Raw genomic sequence first — 12,047 nt, 5'->3', positions numbered from 1 at the left:
GTGGCCAAATGGACTTAAAAGCTTTTCTTAGATGGTCTAGAGAAATGACCAGCTAGAGACAGAAAAGTCAAAAGAAAGACCTAGGAGGCATTTTTGTGAAGACTAAGACCTTGCTTAGTAATACTGTGCGTATTAAATAAGGTAATTCCACTGTGGCTTCCCCAGTGGCGCTGGTGGTAAGGAACCTGCCAGCCAATGCAGGAGGCATTAAGGGATGCGGGTTCAATCCCTAGGTTGGGGAGATCCTCTGGAGGAGGAATGCAGCAAGAGCTCCTGACTGGTTCGTTTTCTACTCCTCGCCCTCTGCCATCCATTCTCCACTTCAGTATTCTTTGAAGGAACTCATGTCTGATAGCATCGTTTTCTCATACTCACTGTTTCCCGTTACAGATCCTTTTTACGGCTCCCGCATCTCTCTCAGCTTTCTCTCCCCACTCTTCTAAGGTTCATGACACTCTAGCCACACTTAAGACTTTTTTCAGTTCTTTTTTTCTACCTCTGGGCTTTTTCATGTTATTGTTACTTGACTACCCTTCCTCTCCCCAGTGCATATCGAACTCCTACTTCTATCCTTTATTTTCATCATGAAAGTAACCAATTAAGAGAAGTTACCCCCTCCCAATCTAAATCCAGATTCTTATATTCATCTCATTTAATCCCTAATAGTCTTACATGACACTGATCATAATTTTTTACTATGTATTCTCTAATGTTTATTTAATATTTACCTCACCACAAGATCATAGGCTTTTTAAAGTTAGGAGCTAAGTTTGTTTCATTTTTATGATTATAGATCTAGCACTTACATAATAGGTTCATGCTGCTGCTAAGTTGCTTCAGTTGTGTCCAACTCTGTGCGACCCCATGGACTGCAGCCTACCAGGCTTCTCCGTCCGTGGGATTCTCCAGGCAAGAACACTGGAGTGGGTTGCCATTTCCTTCTCCATAATAGGTTCATAGTTGACACTAAATAAATATCACTTGACTTAATGATTACATAGTGGATGAAGAGAGCAGAACAGAGTAAGGAGCAGGACAGGAAGATAGGAAGTTACTAGAAATAGAGACCTCTGGGAGTTATGTGAGTGAAAGCCTGTAGTTCAGAAAAGCAGAGTGGAATCTAGCTAATAGCATCTAATTAAAAAAAAAAGTCATAATTTTAGGAGCTGCTTCTGTTAGGTTTATCCCATTTCAAGGTTATAAAAAGAGTTTTTCACTGCAGTTTTGCTAATAGTTGTCCACATATTGGGCATCCTCATGAAATTGAAACCCATCCAGTTATCGATTGTACAGTCTTAGCTTTGCACAGTCAGAAAAAGAAATTGAGGCTTAGATTACTAATTTACTCAGCTTCACAGATAAGTGGCAGAAGCAGGACTCCACTAGGTCTGTGTGATTGAAATCCATGTTCTTAATCACCTCCCCTGAACACACACTGTAGGTGCCCTACCTGTAGGCTCTTGGCATTCAGCGTTCTGCTTTGTGCCATTGTTGGCAGTCTGCACATACCTGTAGCCCCACCTGAGGATGTTCTCATGATCCATGCTGGATGAGGACTGAAAACAATACGACATTAACACCCTGGGAATAGTTGCCAACCAGACAAAGGCAGGGGCTTCCCTGGTGGTTCAGATGGTAAAGAGTCTGCCGGCAATGCAGGAGACCTGGGTTCAATTCCTGGATCTGGAAGATCCCCTGGAGAAGGAAACGGCAACTCACTCCAGTATTCTTGCCTGGAGAATTCCATGGACAGAGGAGCCTGACAGGCTGCAGTCCATGCGGTCGCAAAGAGTGGACTGAGTGACTAACATTTGCAGACAAAGGTAGGCAGGAGTCAGTGAATAAAACCCCAGCACCCTCACGTATGGGACAACTCTGAGGTGTGTTCTACCCTTTTAGTTCTCCATGAGGGTTGAGCCGTAGGTCTCAGTGCAGTAACGTGCTTGAAACTGACAATGAACTCCCTTTCTTTCTCTGTTTCACTTTGCTCCCCTGCCTTTACTTCTTGGCATTACCTCCCAAATAATCACTTCCTCACGTTCTTTATTCCACCTCTGCTTTAGGAAGAACACAACCTAAGACACTTGCTCCCTTTACAAAATAAAAGTAGAAAAATGCAAAATGCCCCAACAATAGCTATGAAATTTTTTTAGTTTTCCCAACAATTAGCAAACTCACAAGCCAACATTAATTTCCTCAATATTTTTGTGAAAGCCTAACCATTTCCTTTTCAGTTTTTTTCTCATTTTAAGGATTGTCTTAATTATCTTGTAGCAATGTTAAATTATGTTTTTACTCTGTTTTTAAGAGAAAAAGTCTGGAAGCTTCGTGTTTAGGCTATGTAATTTTAGTATGCAAAGGTTGGAATTGAAATCACTATATTTGAGCAGTCAGCCCTGCCAACATCTGAGCTCTGGCTGGGAGTCAGAGAATAGCACTTAACATGCAGTGAGAGGGCTCTTGGAATACTACTACCTTCAGAGCACAGGCCAAATCAAAATGATTTAAACATCCAAAAGATACGGGACTAAAACATTTAATGGATCAAAGAGTGCCAAACACGGGTACCCTGGACATGCAGACATTGTGAGCTGTAAGCATTGGTTTCAAGGCCTATTGTGAAACTTCAGCTGGCTTAAAGATAGACTTGAGGAGAAGGGGAGGGGGTGTGCTCATTGCAATAGATAATGTATTCATGAAATAATTTGGAAACTGATTACGTGTGATGAATCCTAATTATAGCTATTTACTGTGGTGAATATTTAGGAAAATCAAGGTCTCAAAAAAAGACTCTAGCTCCTGCTTTAATTATTTAGGAAGAAAAATAAGTTACTCCAATCTTATATACTGTAATTATTTCTTACATTCAGTTTACGTATTTTATATTTAGGACCACAGCATATGTCTCTCTTCTGTTTCTTCCTTAAATTTTTCTTAAGAGTCCTTGCCCACCCCACCAAGGAGAAAATGTAAATTACCACCATCACTCAGATGAATTCCCTAGTTTCTTCTGAACCTTCACCTCACAGCTGTTGCATGAAATACAGTCACTAGAGTATTAGCTAAATGAAAATGTCTATCTAAAATGACAGTTTTCTAATATTCTTATAACAAATAACTTTGCAGAATAAACAGATAATTAAACACATTTTTTTTTCCATCTGCAAATAGCTCATCTGGAATTACACCAGATGCTAATAGTGGTTAGGAAAGCAGAAACATGAATGAGTTCTTACCTCTATTTTTTTTTAAGTTTCTGTAAAATGATTATATTTCTTTGGCAGCAAAAATATTTATAAAAATGTAAAAGTTGCTTTTAAGCTATAATTCTTATTCTAGTTGTGAAAGTTAATATCTAATGAAAGGCAAAAAAGATCAGAAAACAAAACCTGTGTATCTTAAACTGAAAAATCACATATTTTATATATTGTTATATTGTCCCACTACTGTCTTTGGGCAAATATTTCCCAAAAAAGTTGTTAAAAGTCTGCAAATCCCATCTGTGCAATCAGAAAGAAAGCTCTTAACCTATTTAACCTTTGGGTACATGCATTATATAAGCCTAGCAGTTTACCACTTTGCTGGCTGCAAACTGTATACCTCATCCAGTTATGAAACAGGAGGCAAAGAAATATGTAAGCAGGAAGTAAGTTACAAAATATCTGAGCTAGCTACAAAATGACTGAAAAATTGACAATGTAAAGTCCAAGCTAATTGATCACATTTTCAATTTATATCATTCATCTTTTTTTTTTATATCATTCATTTTTAAGATGAGATAGTGATAGTTAATGGCACCCCACTCCAGTACTTTTGCCTGGAAAATCCTGTGGACGGAGGAGCCTTGGTGGGCTGCAGTCCATGGGGTCGATAGAGTCAGACACGACTGAGTGACTTCACTTTCACTTTTCACTTTCATGCATTGGAGAAGGAAATGGCAACCCACTCCAATGTTCTTGCCTGGAGAATCCCAGGGACAGGGAAGCCTGGTGGGCTGCCGTCCATTGGGTCGCACAGAGTCGGACACGACTGAAGCGACTTAGCAGCAGCAGTGATAGTTATAAACTACATTACAAATGACAAGACACAACTTGGAGATGTTATTAAGATTTTTAACATTGTAGTTATCTTTGGCTGCACTGGGTCTTTGTTGCTGCGTGTGGGCTTGCTCTAGTGCAGCGAGCAGAGGCTACTCCCTAGTTGCGGTTCACAGGCTTCTCACTGCGGTGGCTTCTCTACTTACAGGGCACAGGTTCTAGGACATGAGGGCTTCAGTAGTTGTGGCACGTGGGCTCAGTGGTTGTGGTGCAAGGGCTTAGTTGCTCTGTGGCATGTGGGATCTTCCAGGATCAGGAATCGAACCCACCCCCCCTGCATTGGCAGGCGGATTCTTAACCACTTGACCACCAGGGAAGTCCTTATTAGGATATTTTAATCATAGTCATGAGGGCAGGGACTGTATGTCTTGTCCAGTTAATATTTGCTGAATTTATATATTTATGTGTCCTAAAACCTATAAGGCACTAGGATAGATTAAAAACAAATAAACAAGAATGAGATATGTCCTGCTCCCTACAGGATGGGCAAAGTGGTGAAGTTACATGTTAACACACCTCAGTTACCTTATACATCAGTAAAGAATATGTGTTTGCCTTCATCATTCATTGTATAGGACAGACTATAGGCTTCACTGCAGTGGAGAAGCAGAGCCTATGGAGTGGAGTCAAACGTGAGCTTCAGTCCTCTTGAACATGTTCTCCAAACGTGATGCCTTTTGTTCCAGTAACATGGCAGGGAGTTTGCTGCTCACCAAAGTGTCCTTGTGCTCCCCTTTTCTTGTGCTAGGGCTCATAAAAGAACCATAAGCAGAAGGGCCGTGTGTCGCTTCTAAACCAAAGCTTTTAATAACTGGTGGGTATCTCTCTTCCTTCTGCCTCAGCACCTTAGAAGATGTATATTCCAAGTGATAAATGAGCCAAAGAGAGGAAGCAGCCTGGATCCCTGAGTCACCGTTTGGTGGGAGTTGCCCCAGAGAGTCACTAAGAACTACAAGAAACCTTGAAGAATAATCAATGTCGTTACATATTACATTTTTAAGTATTTATGTTTGTTTAGTTATTTGGCTGCACCGGGTCTTGGATGTTCCATGCAGAATCTTTAGTTGTGGCATGTGGGATCTAGTTCCCCAACCAGAGATTGAACCCTAGCCCCCTGCTTGAACTCTTGGTCCCGATCCTTCAACTCTGAGCATTGGGAGCTCAGCGTCTTAGCCACTGGACCACCAGAGATGTCCCAGTCATTATATGTTAACAGAGGTATTTGGATTTGTTACAGCAGCAAAACTTAGTCTGTTCTGACAAATAGAGGTAAAAGATTCAGATGATGGGTTCTTAAGCCCATGATGGAAGAATCAGTTTGAAGGCAAGACTATGAGATACACTTTTTAAAAGTAGCCCCAAATTGGGACTTCCCTGGCCATCTAGGGGTTAAGACTCCTCACTTCCAATTTGAGGAGCACAGTTCAATTCCTGGTCAGGGAACTAGGATCCTGCATGCCTCATGGCGTGGCCAAAAGAAAGCCAAAATGGATGTGTCTTTCTGAAGTCTTTCACTTCACAGTGGGAAAGACCTGACCAACCTCCAGACCTAGCCTAGCCAGTCCTTGCTACCCAGTATTTATTTATTTATTTTTGGCTGTGCTGGGTCTTCATTACTGCACGTGGGGTTTCTCTAGTTACAGCAAGAGGCAGTGTGTTGCAGTGCACAGGTTCTCATTGCAGTGGAGTTTCATGTTTCAGAGCTCAGGTTCTGGAGCACAGGCTTTACTAGCTGCAGCTGGCAGGCTCTGTTGTGGCAAGTGGAATCTTCCTGGATCAGGGATCAAACCTGTGTTCACTGCATTGGCAGGCAGATTGCTAACCACTGGAATATCAGATAAGTCTTACCCAATATTTAAGCCAGAATAAACTTTTGTCTCTGCAACTTGTAGGATTTGATCAAAATGATCTTGAGCTTCAGTCTCCTTGTCTATAAAATGGGTCATATCGTACTGTACTCATAAGATTGTTCTGAAAGTAAATTGTATTGCGAAGCACTTAGCTCGGGGCCTGGCAGGTAGAGGTGCTTCACAAGATTTATTTCCCTCCCCTGTCCTTTATCTGAGGCCAGTACTTCTCCACACTGACTGCATTTTAAAATCATTTGGGAAGCTTTAAGGAAAAAACCAACCTGTATCCCACCCTAAACCAGATAATCAGAATCTGTAGAGGTGAGGCTGGGGCACAGACATTTTTAGAAAGCACCAGGTGAGGGATTTCTCTGGTGGTCCGTGGGCAAAGACAGCAGTCCCAAGGCGGGAGGCCTGAGTTCAATCCCTGGTCAGGGAACTAGATCTCACATGCCGAAACTAAAGATCCTGCATGCCACAGCTAAGACCCAGCGCAGCCAAATAAATGTTTAAAAAAGAAACACCAGGTGATTGTGGTGTTGAGCCAGAGTTGAGAATGATTGCCTTAGGCAATGTGTAAACCAACTATTTGGTTACACATAATTTAAAATAAAGCCTTAATAATTAAAAAAAAAAAAACCTTCAAACAATACCAGAATGACCACTTCACAGACTTGGAGCTTTAAAAAGGCTTATTTATAAATGACAGACACAAAGAGTCAGTAAGTAGTTGCTAGATGCTCTCAGGGTCTGAAGGGCATTCTGATAAGCCCAGTGATGTTGCAATGGAAAGAATGGGCTCAGATACCATTTCTGTTGTTTATAGTGATGACTTTTTCTGTTGTTACGGGCTGAACTGTGTGTCTCTCTGAATTCATATGTTGAGGTCCTAACCCCAGTACCTCTGAATTTGTATCTGGAGTCTTTGAAGAGGGAATTAAAGTGAAGTTTTTAAGAGTGGGCCCTAATCCTATATGATTGATATCCATATTAGAGAGGGTGTTTTTTTTTTTTTTTTTTTTGGCTACATGGCACGGCATTCCAGATCTTAACTCCCTGACCAGGGATCAAATCTGTGCCGCGCTCAGTGGAAGCACAGAGTCTTAACCAGTGCCAGGGAAGTCCTATAAGAGGAATCTGAACACAGATATGTACAGATGGAAGATGACAGGAATTCACTGGGACAAGACACCCGTGATCTTGATCTTGAACTTACAGCCTCTGGAACGTGAGTAAAAGAAATCTCTTGTTTAAGCCACCCAGTCTGTCCTCCTTTATTGCAGCAGCCCTACCAAACTAGTGTACCTGTGTTACAGCTAAAGTGTGTAGTCGGTTTTTGGTGAGTGGGTGGGAGAAATAGCCACACTGCCTCTGTTTTAATAAGAGATGTTCGGAGAGAAGATGGGTTTTTGTAAGCCCTTGAACTTGAGTACTTCGACTATTTGATGTTATATTTATGTTAGTCGCGCCAGTCACATCTGATTCTTTGAGACCCCATGGACTGTAGCTTGTCAGGCTCCTCTGTCTGTGGAATTCTCCAGGCAAGAAAACTGCAGTGGGTTGCCATTTCCTTCTCCAGGGGATCTTCCCAACCCAGGGATCAAACCCCTGTCTCCTGTGTCTCCTGCTTTGCAGGTGGATTCTTTACTTAGTCTGAGCCACCAGGGAAGCTAGGTAATGTAAAACAATAGAGCAGGCTGTCTGTGTCCAGGAAGTGCAGATCACTGTGTCTTCCGGCTCAGCCACCTTCTGAAGGGGCTGCTCTTGCCCACAGCCTCTGTTAAACACAGACAGTTGCCTTTTCTCCCCCTACACTGCCCACCCCCTTTTTTTAATTAAATTTATTTATTTTAATTAGAGGCTAATTACTTTACAATATTGTATTGGGTTTGCCATACATCAACATGAATCCGCCACGGGCTGCCCACCCTTTCTGCCATAGCAGACTGGGCTAAGTGGACCTTCAAGAAAAGATTTGCTGGGCCAGTCAGATTCTCTCTTGAGATTTTGGAATTGGGACACTGAGAACCAAACCATTTAGCTCTAATGAACAGAGCTGAACAGTCACATTGGACTCCTTGGCTCAGGCCACTTGGCTGGACCATGATCTAGAGGAGTTTTAAAAAGTGAGTCGAGGGAGGAGAGGAAAAAGTAGACCCGCAGGGACTAACAGTAGGTTTGACTTCTTCACTGGAGCCAGCTTGAATGGGTTTCTGTACCACAACCAGAAGGGTTAAACTGGAACATCAAGAAATAAAAAGAGTGCGGACCTTGAGGCCAAAGTTCTGCCCTGAGAGGCCACCAAAAAATCAGTCTAACCTCTCTTCCATGAAGACCCAGAAGACTTCAGGCAGGAAAACCCTAGAGGACAGCCTCAGCAGCAGCATAGCTAATATTTTCTAAGAAATTAAGCCAGGGGACTTTGCTGGTGTTCCAGTGGCTAAGACTCTACGCTCCCAATGCAGGGGACTATATCCCACACTCAGCAACTAAAGATCCCATGTGCTGCAAATAAGACCTAGTGTAACCAAGTAAATAAAAATAAATGTTTTTTAAAAGAGAAAAGATAAGCCAGGCCCTTTGCATGAACTATCAAGCTTTTGAGATAAGGCACAACAACAGATGAGTGAAAAGAAAGGTTAAGAAACCTGCCTTAATCATACAGTTATTGCGGTAAATTGATTACAAATATGCCACAATTGTTTGCCCTTCTTGTATCCTCCTTCTTTGCATTGTGACTTTATAGCTGCTCCCAACAAGAGGTGGAATCTGAGCTGGCCCTGCAACTTGTTTTGGCATTAATGTGGCATAAATGACATTGTCAGTTTGGAGGCTAGGCTTTAGAGGTCTTGAGTGGTGCTTCTTGATTTCTTAGAACTCTGAGCATGTGAAGGAGTCCAGGCTACTGTAATGAAAGCTGAGACACATGTGGTCCAGTAACCGCTGTGATCAACAGCCAACCACTGTGGTGTGACTGAGGCCATCTTAGGTGTTCCTCTGACACTCAGCCAACTGCCAGGTGTATGAATGAGCCCATTGTGGACTAGGCAGCACCCAGTCAACCTACCTGCTGACTACAGATGCATGAGTGAGTCCAGCCAAGATCAGCCAAACCACCCAGCCAACCCACAGAGTTATGAACTAATTACTTAGGCTTTTAAGCCTCTATGTTTCAGTGGATTTGTTATGCAGCAACAACCCTCCGATGGTGCAGAGGGTCTGGGACTTGAACAGAAGAGCTTCTGACTTCCACCCCAGTGAATTCTCTCATATCCTGAGCACACTGTAGCCTGGCCAATGCAATACCTTCCTGCTGAGAAGCCCCGTATGTAGCATCTTCATTAGATTGTGGGATTGGTCTGGGTTCAAAACCCACTTTCCTTTGCAGGTTACTGGGCATTATGTTAACTGCAAACAATACCAACTGCCTCACAGAGACACCAGGAAGGTAAAATGAAATAGTACATCTAAAGTGTCCACAGTTGGACTTCCCTGGTGGTCCAGTGGTTGAGAATCTGCCTGGCAGTGCAGGGCACACGGATTCAATCCCTGGTCCGGTAAGATTCTGCATGCCACAGGGCAGTTAAGCCTATGTACCACAACTACTGAGTCTAGAGCCCTCAAGCCACAGTTACTGAGCCCACCACGTGCTGCAACTACTGAAGCCCATGAGCCTAGAGCCCAAGCTCTACAACAAGAAGCCCTTGCATCCCAAGTACAGAGTAGCCCCCACTCGCTACAACTATAGAACGCCTATGGATAGCTACAAAGACCTAGTACAACCAAAATTAAATACATAAATAGAAAAGAGGAATAATAAAACAGTGTCTAGAGTCTAGCAGGCCCTAAAGTTTCCTGGAAGATGGAAGTTTACAATGGGTCCAAAATTTCTTGATAACTCAAATGGAGTTTTTGATGTTCAACCAACTGACATTTTTAGGAATGGTTATCTCTTCTTAGAGATACTGACTTTTTATATACTTGTAACTCTTAGTTCTCGGAGAAGGCAATGGCACCCCACTCCAGTACACTTGCCTGGAAAATCCCATGGATGGAGGAGCCTGGTGGGCTGCAGTCCATGGGGTCGCTAAAAGTCGGACACGACTGAGCGACTTCACTTTCACTTTTCACTTTCATGCATTGGAGAAGGAAATGGCAACCCACTCCAGTATTCTTGCCTGGAGAATCCCAGGGACGGGAGAGCCTGGTGAGCTGCCATCTGTAGGGTCACACAGAGTCAGACACGACTGAAGCAACTTAGCAGCAGCAGCATTGGTTTCTGGGTGTTCCCCTAGGGTCATTTGTGTCCTAAGATTTTAGGTCAAAAAAGATAGACTAGCACATTTTTCAGAAGTAGTGTTGACATGAACACTAACTTTTTGGTGGAAATAGAGTACACACCAATGAATGAACCAACCCAGATGACACTATGATTTTTCTAAGTATATCAACATTTTACTCTTTGAAAAAATACTGGGAAATCAGTTTTTCCTGTTTTTCATTTTGTTTTTTTGTTTTGCATTTATAATCTTTGTATATGGACTTACACCAGATACAGAAATAGGGGAGCAGAATAGTGGAGAGGGCATTTACAAATATACTAACTTGTTTTTACTGTTGTTATCAATAACATTATTATTTTCACAAAGCATTCTCTAATAGGAATAGGAGATGACCCTAAATGGACTTTGAAAGTTTGTTCAGTCTGAACTACCTTCAAGTAGAAATGTTTTTGTTCACCTTCCGAAGTAGCCCTTAGAGGGAATAGTGGGAGTATTTTACGAAGGCTGAACTAAATTCTCAGGTTCACCTAGCTCTAGTTAAAAGTTTGAAGTGTCTTGGTTTGATGTCTTTTTGGCTGATCTGTTTCATGGTATCATTTTTTAGAAGACTTTCTCGCCAAAAGTAGAAAAAGGAAAAATAGTAACAGAAGGAAACTACTTCAAAAAGTAGTGTTGGAAGTCTGTTCCTCTTCAGATGACACCAGTGCTTAGAACTTTTGACTCAAAGCTCTTCATTTCCTACAAATACTTTTTTTCCACTGTTCCAAAGGTGGAAGAAGCTCTGAATGGCAAAAATTCTGTGCTTTTTTAAAACCTGCTGGATAACTGCTCATCTCTAAGAGTACTGAAGTTTTGTCATACCAGACTGTGTATAACAAATCACAAAACATATGCATAAAGAAATCTAGACTCTTCTAATTGTGCCAATCCATGGGTAAAAAACTTACTTCTGGAGCCACACAGCTGTTGAAATCAGTCATATTTACAATTTTTACAAATGAGTTTATTTTAATAAAAACAAGTTACTCTGTGAACCTGATCTCTAAACAGATTTATGTGGGTTGGCACAATCTGCTATGCTAAACATATATTCATATTGCTTAGGTCTGCAACCAGTTTTTTCTTTTTTGAGTGATGATAACAGTCTTGCTTTGTACAAGGGTACCAAATAATTGGCAGCAATTCAGCTAAGGACACTGTTCTCAGCATTGAGCTATTGAAATTGTTTTCCTGGACAGAACTGCCCTCTGGGCATGGCCCTAAATTGGGAGAACTCTGGGCTGCTGGCACTGGGCAGTGAACCAGGCAGACAGCTTATAGAGAGAAGAAAGCGACTATAAATTGATGCTAAAGAAGAGGGGGAGGGGGAGGAGGAGTGGGAGAAAAGAGAGAAGGCAGAAAAAGGGAGGAAGAGAGAGAGGGAAAGAGGGAGAGAAAGGTAAAATTTATATTCATAAATTCATACCCTTGAAGGGGTCTCTTGATGTATTTCTCCTTGATCTTTCTGACTGCTCACCGTGCTTGATGTTTTTATCCTCAGCGTTTTTTGCTTAGTTACTAAACTGTAATCTCCTTGAAGACAGAAACGTTGCCTGACTCAGCTTTTCAGCTTCCACAGTGCCTGGCATACACTGGTACTCAAAAACCTAGTTGTTAAATGCTCAACAAAAGATGAATTTCCCTATCTGAAGCATTTCATTTCCTCAGATAAATCCTAAGCGTGTCTCGGGGGTCACAGTACTGCCCCCTAGGGGACGTATTGAAATTTTGTGGGGGCATGTTTTGTTTTGTAGCTCTCATGCTGGTGCCAGGTTTTC

This window comes from Bos grunniens, chromosome 14 (assembly GCF_055505025.1).
Source record: "Bos grunniens cultivar Pamir isolate PY7600 chromosome 14, Bosgru_T2T1.0, whole genome shotgun sequence".
Taxonomy (NCBI): domain Eukaryota; kingdom Metazoa; phylum Chordata; class Mammalia; order Artiodactyla; family Bovidae; genus Bos; species Bos grunniens.
Note: the sequence above shows the minus strand (reverse complement) of the source record.